This window comes from Eulemur rufifrons, chromosome 24 (assembly GCF_041146395.1).
Source record: "Eulemur rufifrons isolate Redbay chromosome 24, OSU_ERuf_1, whole genome shotgun sequence".
Lineage (NCBI taxonomy): Eukaryota > Metazoa > Chordata > Mammalia > Primates > Lemuridae > Eulemur > Eulemur rufifrons.
Window position 1 is genome coordinate 22,463,007 of NC_091006.1, and position 9,465 is coordinate 22,472,471.

Below are 9,465 nucleotides of genomic sequence, written 5' to 3' on the forward strand. Positions count from 1 at the left end.
TCTCCGTAGAGACTGTCAAAAATTGCCAATGCCGACTATATTTCAAGTCGTAATGGCGGGGTATTGGGAAAAGTTTTCAATTAGCAATAATCGCGCCTCGGATAAACCTCATTGGCTTCGATACTGCCACTGCGCAAAGCTAAGCCCCATTTTTTTTAACCTTCCCTATCATTCTACTGTATTGCCACAGACACTGGTAGACTCATGAGATGTTCCAGGGAGAACAGGGTAAACAAAAGTCCAGATTTCTGGAAGCAAGACTGAAAAGGGAAACTTCAGGGAACTGGAAAGTACTGGAGAAGTCATGGGGAGGAGCTCAGGAAAACAACCCCGTAAAGTTGGTTCTGAACTCCTGGGTTTCTTCCCAAACTGTGCACACACGGATATGGCTCTAGTCAGCACACCAGAAGTGAGATCACAGCCCAGGGGTTAGACTGGCCACGGAATAGTACACACATGGGTCAGGTCCAAATAATACCACAAGGACTTTGCAAATAGAAATAAAGGAAAGGCTATCACAATAGACCCTCCATATATTGAAAAAAAATTAGGGAATACTATGAAAAAATTCTCTGCGCGCAAATTTTACAATATAGATAAAATAGACCAATTGCTTGAAATCCACAAACTACCTAAATTCATTCAAGATAAAACAGAGAACTGGAAGAGTCCCATAGGTATTAAGGAAATTGATCTTGTAGTTATAAACATTCCAAACAGAAATGCCCAGACACAGATGGTTCCATTGGTGAATTCTACCCAACAGTAAAAGAAGAAATTGCACAGATTCTACACAATGTCTCCCAAAATACAGAAGATGAAGGAACACTCCCTTATTTTATAAGGGCAGCCTTACTCTAATACCAATATTAGACAAGGATAAGAGAAGGAAACTACAAAAAAAAAAAAAAAAAAACCTCTCATGAACACAGATGTAAAAATCCTCAATAAAATATTAGCTAATTGAATAATTCAGCTATATATGTGTATATGTGTATGTATATATATGTGTATATGTATATATATATAAACTGACCAAGTGGATTTTTATCCTGGGACTGTAAGGCTAGTTCAATATTTAAAAGGCAATCAATATAATCTACCATATTAACAGTCTAAAAGAAAAAACACAAGCTCATATCAATAAATACAGAAAAAGCATTTAACAAAATTCAATGTCAGTTCATGATAAAAACTGAAACCTAGCAATAAAAGGAAACTTAATCAATGTAATACTACTAACATCATATTTAATTGTGAAGGATTGAATATTTTCCTTCTAATAACAAGAACAAAGTAGGTAAGAATACAATTCTTACCACCTCCATGCAACATCATACTAAAAGTCCTAGTTAGTGAAATGAAGCACAAAATAGACACAAAATGCACACATATTAGAAAGCAAGGAATGAAACTTTTCCTATTTGCAGATGACATGATGTCTATATAGAAAATCTCAACTAATCTATTAAAAAGAACCCTCCTGGAACTAAGTATCTTTAACAAAGTTGCAATACACAAGGTCAGTGCACAAATATCAATCATATTTCTATACACTAACAATGAACAATTAAAAAGTAAAATTTTTAAAATATAATTTACAATAACTAAAAAAATTAAATATTACGTGTAAGTTTTTAACAAAAGATGTACAGGATCTACAGGCTGAAAATGACAAATGCTGATGAAAGCAAGAAGAGAAGACTTTTAAAAATGGAGAGACATACTACGTTTATTAATTGGAAAACTCAAGGTAGTAAGGATGTCAGTTCTCCCAAATTGACTTACTTACAGAATGCTGTTTCAATCAAAATCCCAACAGAATTTTTTGTTGTTAATATAATCTGATTCCATAATTTATATAGAAAAGCAAAGGAACTAGAATAGCCTAAAAAATTTTTAATTTTAAAGGAGAAGAATAAAGTTGCAGGACTCATACCACCTATTTTTAAAATTCATTATAACGCTACCGTCATCAAGATAGTGTGGTATTGGCAAACGGATAGACATAGAAATCAATGAAACAAAATACACAACTGTGACCAATCAATTTTTAACAAAGATGTAAAGTCAATAGGGAAAAGACAGTTATTTAGCAAATAGTATTGGAACAATTATTTATCTATAGGCAAAAATTGAAACTTTACCTAAACCTCATACCTTATGCATTAATTAACTCAATATAGATCATATATCTAAATGTAAAATGTATAATTACAAAACTTTTAGAAGTAAACATATATATGTGTGTTAGAATTCATAGACCTGCACACTAAAAAAGTCAATGTTACTGTATGCTAATTTAAAAAATAAATTTTAAAAAACTCAAACTCATCCTCCGATTCATGCTCATCACTATTAGACAATAGGTAGCAAAGGATTAAGTAACCCATTTAAAGGCATTACAATGAGATAGTAAAATTTTAACTAAATTTGAATCTTTGGCTCCTGAAATCCCTAAGGAATAGAAATGCCATCTTTTGTTGTAACCCTGGTTGGTTAATTCTCCCCAGTTCACCCCACTGTGCTATTTATACAAATAATGTGCTCGTCTAGGATGTTTATTTTGAGCTTAAGGGCATGAGCAGAGGAAAGCTGTTGTCAAGAAAGGTGTCCTTGCTCATACTCAACAGGCTACCAGCTTCAGGGCTGTCACCATGGCTTCATCCATAGCCCACTTATCTTCACCTCCTGGGGGGATGTCACTAAAGAAACAGAGAAGGTGCAAAGAGAAAGATGAGGCATCAAAAAAAATGAATATCACAATTTTGCAAATGGCAGGTATATTAGTTTTCCACCGCTGCTTTAACAAAGTATTATAAACTTAAAGGCTTAAAACAACACAATGTATTCTCTTGCTGTTGTATAGGTCAGAAGTTTAACATAGTCTCACTGGCTAAAATCACGGTAGCGGCAGGACTACCTGTTCTGGAAGCTCTAGGGGAGAATCCATTTCCTTGTCCTTTCCAGTTTTTAGAGGCCATCCACATTCCTTGGCTCATGGTCCCTTCCCTTCATCTTCAAAGCCAGCAACACTGCAGTCCCTCCGCTTTCATTCGTGATTGTATGTTCTCTAACTCTCCTCCTCGGCTTCCTTCTTCCACTTTTAACAACCCTGGTGATCACACTGAGCCCACTCATATCACCCAGAGTAATATCCCTGTTCTAAGGTCAGCTGATTAGCAACCTTAATTTCCCTTTACCATGTAACCCAACATATTTACAAGTTCCTATGATTAGAATTGTAGACGTCTTTGGGGGACCTTATTGTGCCCGCCATAGCAGACCGTGCTAAGCGATGAGTCTTAGGAATCTGACACGGACTGGAAAAAGGAATTGAGTTGTTTAAGACAAAACTGAAGCTAAGGAGAAGTTTTACACATAAGCCAAAGAAAATTTATTTATATGTGACTGAAACTTGAAGTGTTTTTATTTTGTTCTCATAAGTTCTCCTTATCTCATTAATATTACCCAGAAGTCTATACTCTTATGTTTTAGATGAATAACTCAAGAAACATGAGGTTTGATTAAAAGTCCATTTGATAGTCTAGTGGTAGGAAACCAAATGAGTGCATTACACACTCTTAAACATATGCCTAAACTGAATTTGACGTGCATCTTAACATGGTAAACATAATCAGAGAACACAAAAAGGGAATACTTATTGATTTACCTAGAATAAAATAAGTATAATTTCATTACTGGAGAAAAACTGTGGAAAGAAAATAGAATAATGGATGGAAAAATACCCTCATAACCAAAATTATTCTTACACAATTTTAGTTTTTCAAGAACAATCATTTGACTAATCATAAGACTATGACCATTCAAGAAATATTTACAAGGGGTGCACTTGGGTTGAAAATAAAAACATCTCTATCTGCCTCTAGCTAATGAGAAATATAACCTAGGATTCTAGTAGATAGAGGATGTCTATGTTGCTTTTCAATAAACTATATTGACAAGTCAGTTTTGCCTCATGCTAATATTTGTGGTATTTTGGTGAGCAGAGACACCAATGATTCTCAACTTTTCTTCCACAGTGGGCACTCGTGAGAAATGATGGCATTCTTACATGCAATACACATAAAGGAGATTTAAGCTCAATTCCCTATGTAGTATTTGTGATGTCATCTCTTTCTCTCCTACTCAAGGTAATATAGTTAAAAGTTTGAGAATTAAATTCATGTTATTATAGAAATAACTCAAGAGCCCACTAGCTTCTTGGATTCCCTCTCCTCTGAATCCCCAAATAATTACCATCTGGGTGTCCATCCTGTGTGATGTCCCAAAGTGTAGACCCCTTCCCAAGTCCTCCTGAGAATGTGCAGCTAGAGCTTAGCTTCCCCTGGCAATGGCTTTGCCAAGCTTCCCTGCCACTTTTTCCCACCCCTCTTTCTCGTAACTATTCTCTATGCAGTGCAATTGTCTCCACTCTGCCTCACTCTGCAACTAGATACCACTGCTCTCTCCAAGACATAGCTGACAAGAGGCTTTATCCTTCCATAAAACTTCACTCAAGGAGTTCTACTATAATATAAGATACTCTCATAGTAGAATTATAGTGAGGGAGTCTTTGGCTTGTCACAGACATATCTCGAGTACCTAGAATATTGCCTGGCACATACTATATGCTCAGTAAAAACCTGTCAAATAAATGAAACGGTTATGGAAACATAAAGTAATTACAATGCAGTAAAGTAGGAAACCCTACTCCTAAAATCCATCAGTCATTCTTCAGCCCTCAACTGATTTCCTAGGGCCTATTCACTCTTCTCACCCTTCTCACTGAGAAAACCTCATTTTAACTTTATTCTAGCTTTCCAGGAGAAACCAAACCGGTTAACCTCATAATAATCTTTCAGAACTGCTGCAGTGACCACAGAAAACACAGCCTTTTACGTGGCTTTGGGGAGCGATTGAATGTCTTTTGCTCCAAATCCAGCATTCCAGAACGGGATTTTCTTTTACCTTTGCATAACCAAAGGCTCCTGCAAATGTTTACTTCGAAAACCAAACTCCTTCTTTCCCAAAGGAGATAGGGAATTCATCTTTAGCAACCCAAAGTGCCAATAAAAGCTTTGACGTTCCAGAGTTTTATCTTAAACACTTCAAAGAATCCAGATCGATAATCTCCCCCTGCCCCCATGCATACACATAGCAGTCTTCGAAAGTGGAAACAGTGGTATTCGGTTCTCAATCACAGATAAATCTAACATTAAGCGGAAGCAAGGAGAAACTTTGTCTGTTTATAGACTCGCAGGGGTCATGCCCTCCTCCTTCAAAGATGACTTTGAATCTCCTCTAATTCTTTTTTTAAATAAATCATGTGCAAACTGCCCTGTGATGGCTATTATTAGTAACATGTCCCCAGTGACCTTTCTTTACCCCAATGTGTCGTAATACTTCAGCCGAGAGCGCAAAGCAATAATTTATACCAAAAGGTCTTCACTCTCCTAGTTCTGTTTCCAAACTTACACACAGTGTGAAAGAAATGTTTTCCAAAAGTGTAATTTACAGATTTGGAATATGAAGAACATATGTGTGCATAATGGAAGCAATAATAACTCTAGCATAAATACAAAAAGGATGAACAAATAGCATAGCAGTCAAGAGGACAGATAGATAGCACTAGACACTCCATAAAATCCCCAGAGGTCTCATGACAGTAAAGCGTAATAGTGAAGCACAGGAAAGTACACACATGTTGGAATCGGAAGGACTTGGGTTCAAATCCCAGCCCTACTTCTTATTACTGTGTCCTTAAGTAAGTTATATGACCTCTCTGAGTCAGGTTCCTTACCTGTAGGTAGGCACATTAATTAAGGTCTAATATCTTAGAGTGACAGATATACTGTGGTGCTTTTCAGAAACCAAAGTCCCAGCTCTGTTGGGCCTGCAGGGCCATCTTACACCCTCTTTTGCTCTGGTCAGCTTGCTCTCCTACTCTCCACAGCCACTATTTCATACCTGCCCACTCTCCTCAAACCTGTGCCCACATTTCACCTCCAATGTTGCTGAGAAAGGAAGAGGCCATGCTAAATAGGGTGACCATATAATTTCCAATCCAGATGAAGACAATTTTGAAAGTCAAAGGGGATGCTCTTATAATTATACCAGGACAACAGGTATCAATCAAGATCCCAGCAAACCAGGACACAGAGTTACTTTAGTCATAAAGAAATTCTCTCAATTTCCAATCGCCTAGCTAAAAGAAGCACCCATCCTATATCTACACCCATCCTTGCCTCCTGTTAGAGTGAAAAAGGTATCCCTTCTACGAATGGAAAATCCCTCAAAAGTTGAGGTGACAGGACCCATCTCTTCACACCTTCTCAATTTTCAGCCTTGTCCTAGTATTCTCTCTCTCCTGCTAATCCAACTTCTCTCCAGCTTCTCTCTCTCCCTACTGGCTCCTTTCCATCTGTATTCCAATATTCTCCAATCTTTCCCTACTAAAAATAAAAGTCTCTCCTCAACCTCATGTGCATACAAGTTATTACCCTATTTCTTGCTTCTCTTTCATAGAAAAATATGTTGGAAGTTTTTTACTTCTTTTCTCAATGTTGACTACACCTCTACCCACTGCAATCTGGTTTCTGCTCCCACCATTCAACTGAAGTGGTCCTGACAAGATCACAAGTGGCCTCCACCCCTATTTCCAATATATTAGTAGTTTAGTCTTTATCTTTCTTAAATTCTCAATTATACTTGATAATATTGGTAATGCTGTCCTTCTCAATACTTTCTCCCCAACTCCTATGACACCTCCTTCTAAGGGTCTGGTTATATTCTTTAGTATCCTTTATGGAATCCTCCTCTTTTACCTATCCCTTATTTGTAAGTGTTCTTCCAGGTTCTCTATTAAGATGTTTTATGTTCACACTCTATGAACTTTTCCTATGTAATCTCATGGCATCAATTACCATCTTCACATTAATGGCATCCAACTATATGTCTCCAGCTAGATTTATTTCCTAGCTTTTAGATCAGAATTCCCCACTCCTTTTTTTTAATACTGTTAAAACCTCAAACTCAACATATCCAAAACTAAACTTATCTTCTTCAAAATATTTGGCCCATCTTCAGTGTTCTTAGTCCAAGTAAATGGTGCAACTATTCACTGGTTTCCCTGGTCAAAAAATTGGGCGTAATCCTGCACTCTTCTTTCTCCCTTTTGCTCTATATTTAATTAGTTCTGCTTTGTAAATATTGCTCAAATTAGTTCATTTCTTATCATTCCCATTGATATTACCCTAATTCAAATCATTATTATCTCTCATCTATATTCAACAACTCACTAGAAAGAAGCTGCAACCACTAGCTAAAAGTACGCCAGGGATCTAAAGGCATGACAACTGTTTACCCACCTTGCTGCCCTTTAAGGGTGGCCTGCTTAAAAATAATGCTGACACAAAGGAGAGCAGAACAGAAGTGAAGGGGAAGTAAATGCTTCCTGTAGCACATGCACCCCCTGGGTGAGCCAGGCCTAAAGCCACATTTCTCCCTCAAGTTACCTGAGCCACTACATTTCATTTTTCTTTTTGATTGAGCAAGTTTATTGGGTTTTCATAATTTGTAATGTAAACATCCTGACTTGTAAAATTACTTGACCAGAACATAATCTATCTTTTATCCTTAGTTCCTAGCACAGTGCCCAGCCAGGCACTTAATTTGTTGGATGAAATATGATATACATAAAACACTTTACATTTTTCTTGGCATCCATATCAACAAAGGGCCATGTGCTTTCGTTCATTCAACAAGTATTTATTGAACATATACTATGGATTAGGCACTATTCTAGATACTTTTCCTGAACAACACATACAAAAGCCTTACTCTAACAGAGTTTAGATTTAATATATCAAAAAATAAAAAAAATGAAAAATTAAGGTGTGCTGGTTGGTGCAGGATATTTACTTTTTTTTTGTTATTTTAGAATAGCCCCTTGGATTTTTATTCAGCAAGATATTATTTCTGAATCAAAGGAATCCTTCAGGGTTTGTCTATCGGCATAAAATATTTATATGAAAGAATACAGGACATGATATCCACTAAAAATTAGTTCCAAACAAACTCCAGGACTTAAAATTCCATCAGAAACAAATTATTTTCATAGAGTACTAAAGATTCAGGTCATAGAAACTCACTCAGGCTCACCGACCCTTTAGCTCAATATTCAAGGAACCATGAACGAAATATATTACTTAGAGTAAGCAGTCTTGGAGTTGAATCCTGGATTTAAATAAAAGCTGCGTCTTCTTGGGAAAGTTTCCTAAACTTCTTAAGCACTATTTCCTCCTTTGTAGAGGAAAGATCATAACACCGAATTCACTAGGCTTATCTGTTCACTTAGAAAATTAGCCAGTGATCATCAAATATTAGTTGAATGAATGAATTTTAATATTAATACAAATATTAAATATAAATGTCAGTTGCTTTTGGTATTATTATTATTATTCTTCCTGTGAGAGCCCAGGTTGCGGGAGAGTGGAGCAGAAGAGGGTACTGGAAAGAGAAGGAGGTATGAGAACAGACTGGAAAAGAAGCAGAGAGTGGGCAAGGCCCACAATAAGCAACATTCCCAAGTAGGGGAGTTTGGTTTCAGTTTCCCATCTCTGGGTTCCCCTCGTTGGCGCCATCATGGTTCCCTCCTTAAAAACCCCTAATCCTACAGTCTATTCACAAACTAAAATCACCTCTTCATTCAGCCACTCCCCCCACCCCCGCCCCGCCATTTTGAAATACTGATTTTAGGAAAGCAATCTGATTAAGTTGCTAACATTACAATGTTGTAGAAATGTTGCTACTTTTGCATCCTCCTGTTTGGGTTTGCATCTTTATTTCTCTACCGACTGTCATTTCCTTTTTAGTTACTCCTTAAGGTTGAAATTCCCCCACAACAGCAGTACCCTCTGGCTGACATTTTTCTCCTTTGTATTAGTATTTTCTAATTTTTCTATAATAAATTGGAATATAATAAAAATGGAAGTACTACTTTTAAAATTAGATTTTTAAAAAAATACTGGTGAACTAACATCTCTTGTATTATCCCGGATGCAGCTGGAGCCCATTCCTCTAAGTGAAGTATCACAAGAATGGAAACACAAGCACGACATGTGCTCACCATCAAATTGGTACTAACTGAATAGTATAATTGGTACTATTGGCATATACGGAAGTAACATTCATCGGGTGTCGGGCAGGTGGGAGGGGAAAGGAGAGGATGGGTATCTTCACACTTAATGGGGTGCAGTGTGTACTGTCTGGGGGACGGGCATGCTGTATCTCTGACTCAGGCCGTGCAAAAGCAATATATGTAACCTAAACGTTTGTACCCCTGTAATATTCTGAAATAAAAAGTAAATAAATAAATATTAAAAAATAAAGTCCTCTTATACCTGGAGGGGAAAAATAAAAAGCCATTCCAATAGGCAGAAGTAGCTTTCTTTTCCTTCTTTG

The 9,465-nt window shown here is 36.9% G+C and overlaps 1 non-coding gene across 1 annotated transcript; it reads right to left on the reverse strand.

Annotated features, from left to right (window-relative positions):
• LOC138375225 (U4 spliceosomal RNA) lies at nucleotides 1–141 on the reverse strand. The gene has a single exon (XR_011231472.1). It is a non-coding gene; the product is annotated as a U4 spliceosomal RNA (small nuclear RNA).
• Between the last annotated feature and the right edge of the window lie 9,324 nt (nucleotides 142–9,465).